General features: G+C 48.5%; 1 long non-coding RNA gene across 1 annotated transcript; it reads right to left on the bottom strand.

The window, feature by feature from the left end:
- Positions 1–10414: 10414 nt before the first annotated feature.
- Positions 10415–13750, bottom strand: LOC149125346 (uncharacterized). The gene is made up of 2 exons (XR_016236998.1): positions 13419–13750; positions 10415–12465 (listed from the first exon to the last, which is right to left on the bottom strand). It is a non-coding gene; the product is annotated as an uncharacterized LOC149125346 (long non-coding RNA).
- Positions 13751–13826: the final 76 nt, after the last annotated feature.

Genomic DNA, 13826 nt, shown 5'->3' with positions numbered 1-13826 from the left:
CCAGGCCATAGCAGAGAGCTGGATTGGATGTGGAGCAGCCAGGACACGAACCAGCTTGAACCAGTGGCCATATGGGATGCTGGCACTGCAAGTGGTGGCCTTACTGGCTATGCCACAGCACTGGTCCCAGAGAGTTTTTTTTTTTTTAAGATTTATTTATTTATTTGAAAGTCAGAGTTACACAGAGAGAGGAGAGGTAGAGAGAGAGAGAGAGAGAGTCTTCCATCCAATGTTCACTCCCCAATTGGCTGCCATGGCTGGAGATGCACTGACCCAAAGCCAGGAGCTAGGAGCTTCTTCTGGGTCTCCCACTCAGGTGCAGGAGCCCAAGGACCTGGGCCATCTTCTACTGCTTTCCCAGGCCACAGCAGAGAGCTGGATCAGAAGTGGAGCAGCCGGGTCTTGAACAGGTGCCCATATGAGATGCTGGCACTTCAGGCCAGGGTGTTAACCCACTATGCCATAGTGCTGGCCCCATCAGGAAGTTTTTTTTTAAAGATGTATTTATTTATTTGAAAGTTAGAGTTACGCAGAGAGAGAAGGAGAGGCAGAGAGAGGGAGAGAGAGGTCCTCCAACCACTGGTTCACTCCCCATTTGGCTGCAACAGCCAGAGCTTTGCCGATCCGAAGCCAGGAGCCCTAGACTTTGGCCATCTGCTACAGCTTTCCCAGGCCATAGCAGAGAGCTGGATTGGATGTGGAGCAGCAGAGACTCAAACCAGCACCCATATGGGATGCCAGCATGCAGGCGGCGGCTTTACCTGATACATCACAGTGCCGGCGCCCAGAGAGTTCTTTATGAGAATGCAAGGAAAGCATGCAAGGAAAGCATGTATATACTGGCTGTCTAGAAGCACTTGTCCTGTACTGCCACACTTGGATTCAGTTAGCATTTCAGCTGCCGCTGTGCTGGACAGCTCCATGAATCCAACAGTATGACACACTGTCCACTCTACCTCTGGGCTTTCTTCAGATTCACAGGACTTCATACCCTGCATGCAGATGCCAGCCAAGAAGTGGGACTTGGGGTGAAATTGACATCCTTGGAGGTAAACATCGCCCAATGGGATGTAAGAGTCATGGGGCAAATATTTTTGTTTGCTGTCCTTCATTGTGACAATTTTACAGTATGCTCTGTTGGGGTTTTTAGGTGGATATGGCTCTGTTTGTTCATACTGTTAGCCAGCTCTACAATGCACTATTTTTTTAAAGATTTATTTATTTGGAAGGCAGAGTTACAGAGAGGCAGAGGCAGAGAGGGGGAGAGAGAGAGAGAGAGAGGTCTTCATCTGCTGGTTCACTCCCCAGATAACCACAACGGCTGGAGCTGTGCTGATCTGAAGCCAGGAGCTAGGAGCTTCTTCCAGGTTTCCCACAAAGGAGAGACCAACAGGCCCAAGGATTTGGGCCATCTCACAGCACCAGCCCTATAATGCACTGTTTATTGGCCCTTTCCCCCTTCCAACCTCACTCTCTGCTCCCCTGCTCCTGCTTTCTGAGTAAATTACTTGTACTCAAGTGCCCTGTTTCATGTTTGGGGATAGGACATCTCAAATAAGAAACTATTTACATTGATGTAGATGTTCACCACCACAATCCACCAGTCAGAAAAGGATTATGAAGGTCAAGATAAAATCTTAGCTCAGGGGTCCAGTGAGCACACACATGGTGGTTATTCCTCCAATTTCTGAATGCCTAGTTAGAATTGGTATGCTTTAATGCATTGCAGAATAACTACATTAGCTCCCTGAGCCCTATGACAAATACAAGTGTGAGAAATAAGGGCCAGAGAGTCTGTGACTCTGGCCCCATATCTCTGTCCACATCCCAGGGGGCTGCAGAGATTAAAATGCAAAATGTTGATTCACTATTCAAATCACTGATTTTGCTGATACAAAAAGATAAATGAGTGGGTCTTGGATACTGAATGTAGATTCTATTATTACTGCTGGGGACCCAGGTGTTGTATTTTTAGTGGAGTAAGTTAGCATAGACCCTGTTGCCTGATCTAGTAAATGCTGTGTTGTTGATGAACAACATGAGAAATAATTCACTTTGACCTGGCATGGTCACCAACTCACCCTCATTTTTCTATTTCAGGGTTTGTCAATTGTCCTGCTCTCTGCATTATGCAGTCTTGAAGGTCTTGCCTTCCCAAAGGACACCACCTGGCCATATATAGAATAACATGATGTGGACTGCATGTACTTAGAAGGAATTGGCAATTGCCAAGGACATCTTAGTAAAATAAACATACGCCTGCCAGAAGACCAATAGAGGTTTCTGGAAGGACTTCTAGTGGTAGGGTATGTAGGGATATCCCCTCTAGAGTGAAAGGGTACCACCTTGAAGGAAGTGCCACCATGCTTGTCCTATTTGAGTGGCTTCTTTGACTCACATTCCAGGTAACTAAAATGCCACCAGTTTTAAGCAAAGCAGAGAGCAAGAGTGTTCCCAGGCCTTTGAAGATGAGCTTGTGAGGTGCCTTCTGTCTTAACTATCTACTCTAACCTGACCCTCAACCCCCCTACCTCACATGTGCAAAAATCCTTTCTGAATATATTTCATGTTACTGAAATATTAAAGGGTTTGACAGAAACAATCTTTTGTTTTCTTTCAAGGGTTAAAACAAGTTGTGGAGATCTAGAGCCTAAGCCTGACATGGACAACATAAACCTTTACTGTTGAGGCTGCGTTTACACAGCTGCTTATTCCTGGAGAGCTGGTGTTAATGCCCTTAAGCCAAAGCTAGGAGAAATACACTTAGTAACAACTGGGCTCTTCATTCCTAGCATGGAGAGAGATAACTGCAGCATCTCTTGCCCTCAGTGAGGGTGATACAAAGAATCTGTTAGAGCATGTGGGCTTTGTTTGGGGGGATTAGAGAGAGTGCTTAAAGAAGGGGTATTTATTACCTATTGGATGCTTTTGACAACACGGGCAGTTCTATGATTTGGGATCAAGAAGTGACAGTCATTCATCTACCAAGGTTGTACAATGAGCTGCTTGTTTTTATTTTTTTGTAGGCGTTCAAACAACATGATGAGTCGGGCTTGTTTTACCTCGTCTTATCACAGACTCAGAGCCCTTTTGTGTGAAGTTCGCACTCTGCATCTGAGAAGGTTTATTTCCAGCACGAGAAGGAAAAGTTGCCTGTGAGTGTTCAGTCAGTTTAGAATATCTGGGGTGGGTTTTTTTTTTTCTTCCTCATGGGAAGTCCTTCAAATAAAAAACAAGAAGATTGGGCAGCGACGTGACCCTGTCCAGGAGGCTTGAATGCTCTGTGGCTCCATTGCTCATGACAAAGGAGGCCAAACAGGAGGGCCTCCTACATGGGTTGTCTGAAGTGTTAAATGCAGGGAGTTTTTTTTTTTTTTTTTTTTTTTTTTTTTTGACAGGCAGAGTGGACAGTGAGAGAGAGAGACAGAGAGAGAAAGGTCTTCCTTTGCCGTTGGTTCACCCTCCAATGGCCGCCGCGGCTGGCGCACTGCGGCCGGTGCACCGCGCTGATCCGATGGCAGGAGCCAGGAGCCAGGTGCTTTTCCTGGTCTCCCATGGGGTGCAGGGCCCAAAGCACCTGGGCCATCCTCCACTGCACTCCCTGGCCATAGCAGAGAGCTGGCCTGGAAGAGGGGCAACCGGGACTGAATCCGGCGCCCCGACCGGGACTAGAACCCGGTGTGCCGGCGCCGCAAGGTGGAGGATTAGCCTATTGAGCCACGGCACCGGCCCAAATGCAGGGAGCTTTGTGCCTGGCACACTCACTGCTCATACACATTGGTTCTCATCGGTTCATCACCACCTGTAGCTACCTCATTTGCCTTTTTCTCTGAAACCATTTTTATGATCTGGACAGATCATTATACATATAGAACTAAGCTCTCAGGACAGCAGTGAGAGCTTCAGTCTCCTTGGACACTGTGCACAAGGAACAATCACTGAACTGTCCCCAGGATACAGGCTCCTCCTCCCTCCCAGCCGCCTCCCTACTCCGTGTCTACTCTGCCCTGCTTCACTGTTCCGCAGTCTTTCTGCTCTCAGCTGTCTTCCTTGGGATGTCCAAAGCCCCCCCCCGCCCCCAGGTGAAACCCATTGTGTTTAGGGCGTTGGAATTCCTGGAATGGGCAGTCCCCAGTGAGACCGGGCAGGAAACCGAAGGGAACGGAGGGGCAGAGCAGCCCGGTGCTCCCTGGGCGGGCAGCTGTCCATGGGCTCCTGGCATCCCCAGGGGACACGGGTTCCAGGAGAGGAATGCTGGGACCTGGGATCTGGAAGCGGTGGCTCTTCTAGCAGAGAAGCCCTTCCCCCTGGGGGTCATCCTGCGGACCCACTCCCGGACTCGTTGGTCTCGGGGCCCGCGGGCAGTGGGGACTGGATCTCAGAGGACACCTGGGGGCACCAGTGAGCCAGCCAGGAGGACTCGCAGTGGACCGCGAACCACAGCTCTGTCACCAGGTTACATGTAAGGGAGATTTTGTTGCTCTCAGTACCAGCTTTGTGGATCCGGACTCCTGGATGGGGGCGGGGGGTGGTGGAAATCGACAGGGGTCAGTGCTGTGAGGTCCCAGCTGCAGCGGGGGCAGGAGTGACAAGGGGACTGCAGTGGCCCGCAGAGCTTCCTTCCGGGCCCAGAGCCTTCCTGTCCCTACACCGGGATGTGGGACAGGAGAGGGGACACCGAGTCCCTTGCGCCATGTGCTCCAGGAGAGGGACGCCTGAGGTTCCCTCTGTCTGCGGTGGGCTCCTTGGAAATACGCAGGGCTCAGCCGCGGGAGGAACCGCTCTGCAGGTGGCTGGGTTCAGACTCCGTAGACTGGGGCTCCTGAGAGCGTACACGCCGCAGGTGCTCCCCGGACCCCTGGACACCAGCTCGGGCACGTCGGCTCAGCAGAGGACACCGCGCCTCCGTGGGCCCTGTTCTCCCTGGGGACTCCTATCAGGCCCTTCCAGTGACAGGCAGGTCGCCCAGGACCCTTAATCCATATCCGGAGGAGGCACCCCGGAGTCCCTGTTGCTCCGCCCCCTCAGACTTCTGCCCAGGAGAAGGAGCTTGGGCTCAGGGACAGAGAAGAGCTTTCAGTCTCTGGCCTGGGTTGCCAGGTTCCCACCCACAGGTAAAGTTCCTGCCCCACCCTGCATAGTGCTCCCTTCCCTCTGCCCAGGGGGCTCTGAGAGCTGTGAAACGTTTGTGATTCAGGAATTCCCCCTCCTCCAACGCCTCCCCCCTCAATGCCCCAGGTCTTCCCGGATTTCTTCCTCCAGTCATTAAAAAGACAAAAGAAAAAACATTTATCTATTTGAGAGGCAGAGTTAGAGAAAGGGAGAGATTGACCAGGAGCCTGGAGCTCCACCCAGATGGCCCGTGTCAGTGACAGGGGTCCAACCCCTTGGGTCGCTCTCCACTGCTTTCCCAGGCAGCTGGAATGGAAGTGTCCCCAACTGAACTTGAACTCTTGCTCTTATGAGGCCCCATATGGGATGCCTGCCTCCCAGGTGCTGCATGAACCACTCTGCCACCACAGGGCCCTCGCCTCACTCATTCCACTCTGCTCAGCTCCCCAGCGTGTCACCTCCACCACCTCCTCCTGTCTCTCCTTGGATGCAGCTCCTCCACCCTCCCCTCAGTCTCCTCCTACCCCCCACCCCCACCCCCTTGACAGGAAGGGGCTGCTGCCTTCTGACAGGAAGAGGAGGAGTGCCTTGGGTCTTTGCTGGGGAGGCTGAGGGAGATGACAGAATCCACAGGTGCTGGGTTTCCAGGCTGAGTGGCTGAGGTTCCTCAGACAGACCTCAGGCCTGGGCTGGACTGGCTAATCCAAGACAGCTCCATACCTGGGCTCACCAAAATAGGCAAGTTCCAGTTCCAGAAAGTGAAAATGCTTTCTCTCTGTCTCTCTCTCTCACTATCCACTCTGCCTGTCAAAAAAAAAAAAAAAAAAAAAAAAAAAAAAAAAAAAGCCAGCCCCCGGGCTCACTAGGCTAATCCTCCACCTTGCGGTGCCGGCACACCGGATTCTAGTCCCGGTCGGGGTGCCAGATTCTTTCCCGGTTGCCCCTCTTCCAGGCCAGCTCTCTGCTGTGGCCAGGGAAGGCAGTGGAGGATGGCCCAAGCGCTTGGGCCCTGCACCCCACGGGAGACCAGGAGAAGCACCTGGCTCCTGCCTTCGGATCAGCGTGGTGCCCCGGCCGCAGCGCGCCAGCCATGGCGGCCATTGGAGGGTGAATCAATGGCAAAAGGAAGACCTTTCTCTCTGTCTCTCTCTCTCTCACTATCCACTCTGCCTGTAAAAAAAAAAAAAAAGAAAGAAAGAAAGAAAGAAAAGAAACGAAAATGCCTGGCAACAGCCAAACCAAAGGGAACACTTGGCTTTGCCAGCCAGTGCCATGTGGAAGGATCACAGCCCCTCCTTGTGGTGACTGGAGGGATACCACCTAGGGGGATGCAGGCACCCAGGCCTCCTGGCTGCGCAGGAACAAAGAAAACCAAGGAAGCATCACTTTCAGACTCAGGTGCACCAGGACCTAAGTGCCCAGGAGGAGTGGCCCTTTCCTGTCTTCCTGGAAGCTTGGAAAGCCTCAGCGCCTCAGGCTCTTGCTCTCCATCCCAGGGACACTGCTCACTCCTGTGTTCAAGGTCATCTGGTGGAGTCTCTGCCTCTCAGTGCTGATTTCTCCTCATGCCCTGCATAAAGAAGGGCCGGCGCCGCGGCTCACTAGGCTAATCCTCCGCCTAGCGACGCCGGCACACCGGGTTCTAGTCCCGGTTGGGGCGCCGGATTCTCTCCCGGTTGCCCCTCTTCCAGGCCAGCTCTCTGCTGTGGCCCGGGAGTGCAGTGGAGGATGGCCCAGGTGCTTGGGCCCTGCACCCCATGGGAGACCAGGAAAAGCACCTGGCTCCTGGCTCCTGCCATCGGATCGGCGCAGTGCGCCGGCCGCAGCGCGCCAGCCGCGGCGGCCATTGGAGGGTGAACCAACGGCAAAGGAAGACCTTTCTCTCTGTCTTTCTCTCTCACTGTCCACTCTGCCTGTCCAAAAAAAAAAAAAAAAAAAAAAATCACCTCGGCTGACTGAAGTGTGCGGGTGTGGAGAGCTGCTAGGTCCAAAGGGGCACAGCCACATAACTTTCACAGCTTCCATCAGGGACAGAGACCTAGACCTTGACCTTGACCTAACTGCTCTGCTGTCTTGATTCTAAGATGATCTCTGAGATCACAGGCTGAATGCACAGGCATAGAGTTCACCAATGGTTGTGACTCGTGTCGGTCACTTCAATAATTTGTATTAACCACAACATCACAGAATGCCACCATTTATTTGAGCCTGTCACGTTCTTTGTAAAATGTAACACTTATTCATAGAACAGCAATCTATTAGAGGATAAACTGAGCAGCAGGATTTAGAGAGAGTTCCCCCATGCTCTGTATCCCCAGAACAAATTCCCACCAGTATTGGTGTCTTGCATTCATGTGGTGCGCATTTCACCTGTTGTAATGTGGATAGACGCAGTTTTCCAAATCTTCAAATTCTAGTTCCTTTTTGTTAAGAATTCCCAGAAATTAATTTCTCTTTTTTGACATTAGTATAAATAGTCAGAAAGCCAGTGGCTGGTGCTGTAACGTGGAAGCCTAAGTCCTCACCTGCAGAGTCGGCATCCCATATGGGCACCAGTTCAGGTCCCAGCTGCTCCACTTCTGATCCAGCTCCCTGCTAACATCTTGGGAAATCAGTAGAAGTTGGCCCACATGCTTGGGCATCCGCACCCACCTGGAAGAAGCTCCTGGCTCCTGGCTTTGGCCTGACCCTACCCTAGCCATTGGGGAGTAACAAAATGAAAGTCTCTCTCTCCTATTTTGTATCTATGCCATTCAAATAAATAATTCTTTTTAAAAAATGCCAGAAAGCCAACTTCACCTTTAATGCACTACTGAGAATTTACCTCCATTTAATGTCCAGTTTCATTCCTGGCAAGTTATACCTTCTAGAAAAATGCCAGAAACCAAGTTCCCTGCCTCTTACAAACAAGGTTCACCTTGTTCCTGGTCTTCAATCACATCTATTCCTCATTTCCACTGCAGACCTCACCAGAATCCCCATTCCCATCCATAGCTCAGTGTGCATCTGAAAACGCCTCCAGTGGGGACCTGTTCCCCAGGGGCAAAGCTACTTCTGTACTTGCAGGATTCATTAGACCTGCACCTCAAGTCTCAGGACGATAATTTGTGTCTGGTGAGACCCTGCGAGGACTTATGGAATATGGACAGTTGTCCATGAAGCTCTGTGTCAGATGGGGTCTGGGATCACTTGCAGGCACTAAAGTCACCATTGCTAAAGTCCTGTACATAAATGGGTAGCATTTGCATTGGACCAAATATTCTCCCATATGTTTTCAGTTGTCCCTAAATATCTTATTATACCTAAAGAGACTATGATGTAAATGGTATACTGTGTGTAGAAGAATTCAAGGGGAAAAAGATGGTATATGGACAGTACAGATGCATTCTTTTTCAATTCTCAAAATCACTGCGAATGGAACCTGCACTTGTGGTCCCTGGATCCCAAGGGCATCATGGGATAAGGCACTGTGTCATGTGGTCATGTAGGCTAGGAAGTCCTAAGACCTGCTGGCAGATGGCTGGCCTTCCAGGAGAGACACTTGGATTCTGGCCTGGAGTCCCAAGTGCAGGAATGGAAACATTCAAGGCAGCCAGGAGGTTTCCCTGAATTTGCAGGCGTTTGGGGAGTGAACCAGTAGATGGAAGGTATTTCTCTCTCTCTCTCCACCCCAGCACCACCTCCCTCTCCCTTTTCTCCCACTGTTCATCCTCTGCCTCTTCACTGTAATGCTGCTTTTCAATACACTTTTTTTATTTTTTAAGGAAGGCAGGTGCTGACATCATGGGACCCTGGGTAAAGTCATCAGTATGACAGCGGCTTCCATGTCAGAGTGCCTGGTTCAAGACCCAGCTGCTTCTAAGCCATATTTCCTGTAGTAATGGGAGGCAGCAGATGGCTTAAGTTGTTGGATTCCTTACTTCCGCCTGGTTTAGCCGTGGCTGCCGCAGGCATTTGAGACGTGAATCAGATGGAACATCTCTGTGTGTGTGTGTGTTTCATTCTATCTAGCTCTCCCTCTCTCTTATGTTTGCCTTGAAGAAAAATAAATAAATCTCTTTAAATATTGGAAAACCCGGTTGTAGCACTGTGGTATAGTGGGCTAATCCTCCGGCTGCAGTGCCTGCATCCCATTTGGACTCTGGTTCAAGACTCGACTGTTCCTCTTCTGATCTGGCTCTCTGCTATAGCTTGAGAAAAGCAGTCTACTTCATATATAAATAAATAGAGAGAGAGAGAGAGAGAGAGAGATACAAGGGTAAAAAATTGACACACCCAATATGAGATGTAATATATTATAACACTGCAATTAAAAAATCCAAGAGATAGAGAAAAAAATTCAATGGTATGGGCTAACAGGATATTTGCAATAACATTCCACGTTGGGGTGAGAATGCTTTTGAACTACAGAATGCCAGGATCCAGTCTTCAGGAAGAATTCTATTAGAAATCTAGTATTAGACTTGAATATAATAACTGACACAGGCATGAATGGTTAATGCATGGTAAAATTGTTAAAGGAAGGCCATTTTCAAACAGGATATTTGTCCATCTTCCAAGCAGCACTCTCCAAAGTGTTTTATTTCAACTCTGAAATTTTATTATCGAAAGTGTATGATTTTTACAGAACAAAAGTAAAAGCAGGTATCAAAATCAGCAAAGAGTTTGTAAAATTTCTGCAGAGAGTTTCACCTAAGTTAGGGCTGGTGAAAGTGGTATCCAAGGAAAAACCTAGAGGACTGCTGATTTGTCTCTTGGCATAAATTACCAGGCGGTTTGTTCTGGAGGTTCTGAATAACTTGTCATCATCACTGGTCAGCTGTTGAGAACCAATTCGAGTTGTCAAACAAAGCAAAAAGAATTTTTACATTTTTTTTGGTTGCATTGTGGCATTTTACTGAAGTGGCATTTTTTTTCCTTCTTAGTAATTTCTTTTTGTTTTGAAATTTTTTCCTTTCTTTTTAGCATTTTCTTATTTAGAAAGATAACTAACTGAAATGGCGTTGTACGTTGTTTCCTTAGTATTGCTTTTTTTGTTTTAAGTTTTAAATTTTTGCAAAGTTGTTAAATTTTAATTAATTGGCATTTTCTCCATTAAATGAAACAGTGAATAGGAATGACATTTTACACTTGTTCTGAATAATTGATTTTCTCTTTTGTCATTTGCAAAGTATAATCATTATTAAATTTAAAATTTTTTAGCATTTTTGTATTTACAAAAACACTGAACTGAAATGGAGTTTTAGTTTTTTTGCTGAGTTTAAATTTTTGAAAAAATTTTTAATTTATATATATTTCTAAATTTTTCCTATTTAAAAAGTTACTAAAATGAAGTAGCATTTTAATTTTCCTATTAGTACTTTCCTATTTTTTGTTTTTTATTGTTTTTAAAGTTTTTAATTATAATTTTTTCAGTATTTTATTTTCAAAAACACTTAAATGACATTTTTTCTAATTTTTTCTTTTTAAATTTTTTAACAGTTTTCAAAATTTTAATTTTTTAAATCTTTTTCCTTTTTAAAAAAACAATGCAGTACCATTTTTATTTTCTATTTTTACTTTAAAAATTTTTTTCTTATTAAATTTTTAATTTTTTTTTGGAATTTTTCTTTTTAAAAACACTTAACTAAAACAGGGAATACATATTGGGATCTGAATCAAAATTTTTGAGATTCCAGTTACACTCCAGGACACAGGAGACACTTCTGGGCCTGGACAGCGATATCTTAATGAGAAGTTGTAGATTTTAGGAGCCCAAGATGTGCTGACAGGGTGTCTAAGGCAGCTGTTACACTGAGAGGAGGCACACTCAGGTGGAAACATAATTCCCTCCCTAGGATCCCAATTTTCATGAAAGGAAAACAATTGTGTCATCACAGGCATGACAGACAGTGGAAGTAAGAATGGTAGCTGTGAGAAACAGGTCCACCACAGGGCAGCGGTGCCATTGGCTTGGTTTGTTCATTGACCAGGAGCACCTACTAAGCAGCGGGCGTCCAGAATCTTCGAGGACTCAGATTTCCAGGTCGGCGTGGGGGCAGGCATATGGCCCCTCCTCGTCCTGCAGCTGCCTCAGGCCGGCAGGAACACAGCCTTGCTGTTTGCTGGGGCTCTGGGTGCCTTGGCCCATGTCCTGCATCAGGAGCCCCCAGTTCTCCTGCAACACTGAGTGGAGTTGGCAGGACCAGCAGCTGTAAGAGATGAGCGTCCTCGTGATGAGGTCCTGCCCGCATCTGCGCTGCCTGACTCTGGACGTGGAGAGAGGAGTGTTCAGAGAGGTGTCCGGTTCCTTGATGCAGGCTCAGTCCACCTCGCCCACCTGGGCCCTCCCGGCCACACTGCTGCATTCATCACCATGAACTTGCTGTTATCACGCCCATCAATGGCCACCTCCTGGGTTGATGACCGGACCTCCGCCAGGGCCGCTGCTCACTCCCTTTTTGCTCAGGCTCTGAGGGGTCACCCTCTCCACAGTTGTTAGGATACAGAGGAAGGAGCGTATCTTTAGGATGTACAGCTCAACAGACAGCTTTCACCAACTGACCGATGCCAGGGTCAGGGGACCTGATGGGCACACAAGATGTTTTCTGCCTCCTGGGGGGATGTGGGAGGGAGCACACAGCACTCCCTGCATCGGGTGCTTGGCCAAAGAGTGAGGCTGAGTGTAAAATTGAGGAAAGCATCAGAGATCCTCAGGATGCAGACCCCGAGCCAGACACCTGGCCTGCGCCTTCACACAGTCAGCGTTCCCATCATGGAAGACAGCAGAAGGGGGAGATGGTTGGGGTTCAAAAGGAGGAAAGAGACCCTTCCTGTCCTTTTGAGCCCCAAAGTCTCCTCCTCCTGCTGTCCTCTATGTGGATGCTGGCAGTGTGAAGGAGAGGGCCAGCTGTCTGGGTCAGGGTCCACGTCCTGCAGAGTTCGATCCTCTCCTCTGCTCACATGCAGCCTTGTGCACAGGGCGCTGTGTCTCTGACACTGCCCACACCGAGCTCGCCCCATCCAAAGGCAGTGTGTGCCCAGAGTCCTGTGCTGTTTGCTTCCAGCTCCTCCTGACCTCAGATCTCTACAGGAGGTAGTTGGAGAGGAGCCAGGTGGTGTTCTCTCTAGAGCAGCTGTGGAGTCAGGCCTGGGTCTCCTTTGGTGTTTACTCAGATTGGAGGTGGAAGACTGTGCCAGCTCTCAGGGAAGCAGCCTAGTGGATAAAAACAGCCGAGGGCAGGTCATGGTGTTGAAATTGCGTTCTTGGTGTTCTGGTTGCTGTTGAAGTGGAGCTCTTGTGGTAGATGTTTTGAAGAGGTGGGGATGTTACAATCAGCAATACTGTTCTGTCCTTCCAACTGTACTTGGGATCTGAAAGAGGGAGAGAAGAAAAATCAAAGGAGAGCTGGGTCAGGTCCAGGTGAGAGCTGAGCCTGCATCTGGGCCTGAGTGGGGCAGAGGCCAGGCAAACTCAGTTCTAGTGGGGAGACTGGCTGAAGGGGAGCCCTGGGCTGCTGAGAGGGAAGTGGCAGCCAAATGAGCAGAGTCCTGCCCTGAACTCCAGCCCAGCTCTGCAGTGCTGGGGAACCAGGGCCCTTGACCTCTCCCAACCAGGAGTGAGTGATGTCACCCCAATTCCTCCTGCTCTCTGGTGCATTAGAAATGGATTAGTTTTCTGCAGTAAGCAAACAGAACTGGGAGTGTAACCACAGCACAACTCATGTCAATAGAACAGACACCAAGTTTCTCTGAAGATGATTCCACATCTAGTTACACCTAGGACCATTCTGCTGTGTGCCTAATAGCTTACTCACTCAACTCTGAAGGGAACATTAACTTTAAAACAGGCACTCTTCAGTCATCCTAGAGTTTCCCCATTTTTTTTTTCAGTTCCCCTAAGAAATTTTCTTTTTGAGAATATCCTGTTTGTATACCGGTCAGAGGGAAGGACAAACATTGGAGAATGAGACCTAGGAATCCGCATTGGAAATTGGCCTGGGAATAAAATCAGATAAAATGTGATTGTTCCATGTATATTTCTCAACCCAATAGAGGACTTGCAATCAAGTGAGTGGATGGTGAACAGCATGTTTTAGGGAGAGAAGTTCAACTGTAAACATTTTAACTTGATTATGAGGGGAGGTATCCTATTTTGTGGGTCAGGTTTCTACATGACAAGGGTTTCTTACTGTATCTTCTATTTCAAATTATTGATCCAAACAGAGAGGTTACAGTTCTACCCTATTGAACAAACAGAAATGAGCTATAATCTGTGCCCAGTGTAAGAAGGAACAAGTACATCTCAGACACACACATAGGATTACCTCTGTCTAGGCGTGAAGGCCCAGGAATCTGAAGGTCAGTGCCCACATGTTGGTCTGTGGTTTTCCCTTCATCTCCTGGCCTGGGAATCGGCACACAATCTTCCTCTCTGTGGGCTGTGGTTTTCCCTTCATCTCCAGGCCAGGGAACCTGCAGGCCAGTTTGCATTTCCTGGGCTTCCATTTTCCTTTGATAACATTTTCTTTTGGGGTACTTGGGACATCGCTGGGGCTGATGCTATGACTCTCACACTTGCTGGTGATGGGATCTTCGAGAGGACCTCCCTCCAGCTGGGAACGGGTCTTCCTCTCAGGGGCAGCAACAAAACTCAGTTCTGAAATAGAACCACAGCCATCAGGATTGGTATTCATGCTCTCTCTCTGGCAGTCAGGCCTGCAGCAGAGGGACAA

Source organism: Oryctolagus cuniculus, chromosome 7 (assembly GCF_051225735.1).
Source record: "Oryctolagus cuniculus isolate XC-2025 breed Fujian yellow rabbit chromosome 7, ASM5122573v1, whole genome shotgun sequence".
NCBI classification, from domain to species: Eukaryota; Metazoa; Chordata; class Mammalia; order Lagomorpha; family Leporidae; genus Oryctolagus; species Oryctolagus cuniculus.
This window is presented reverse-complemented; position numbering and strand designations above follow the sequence as displayed.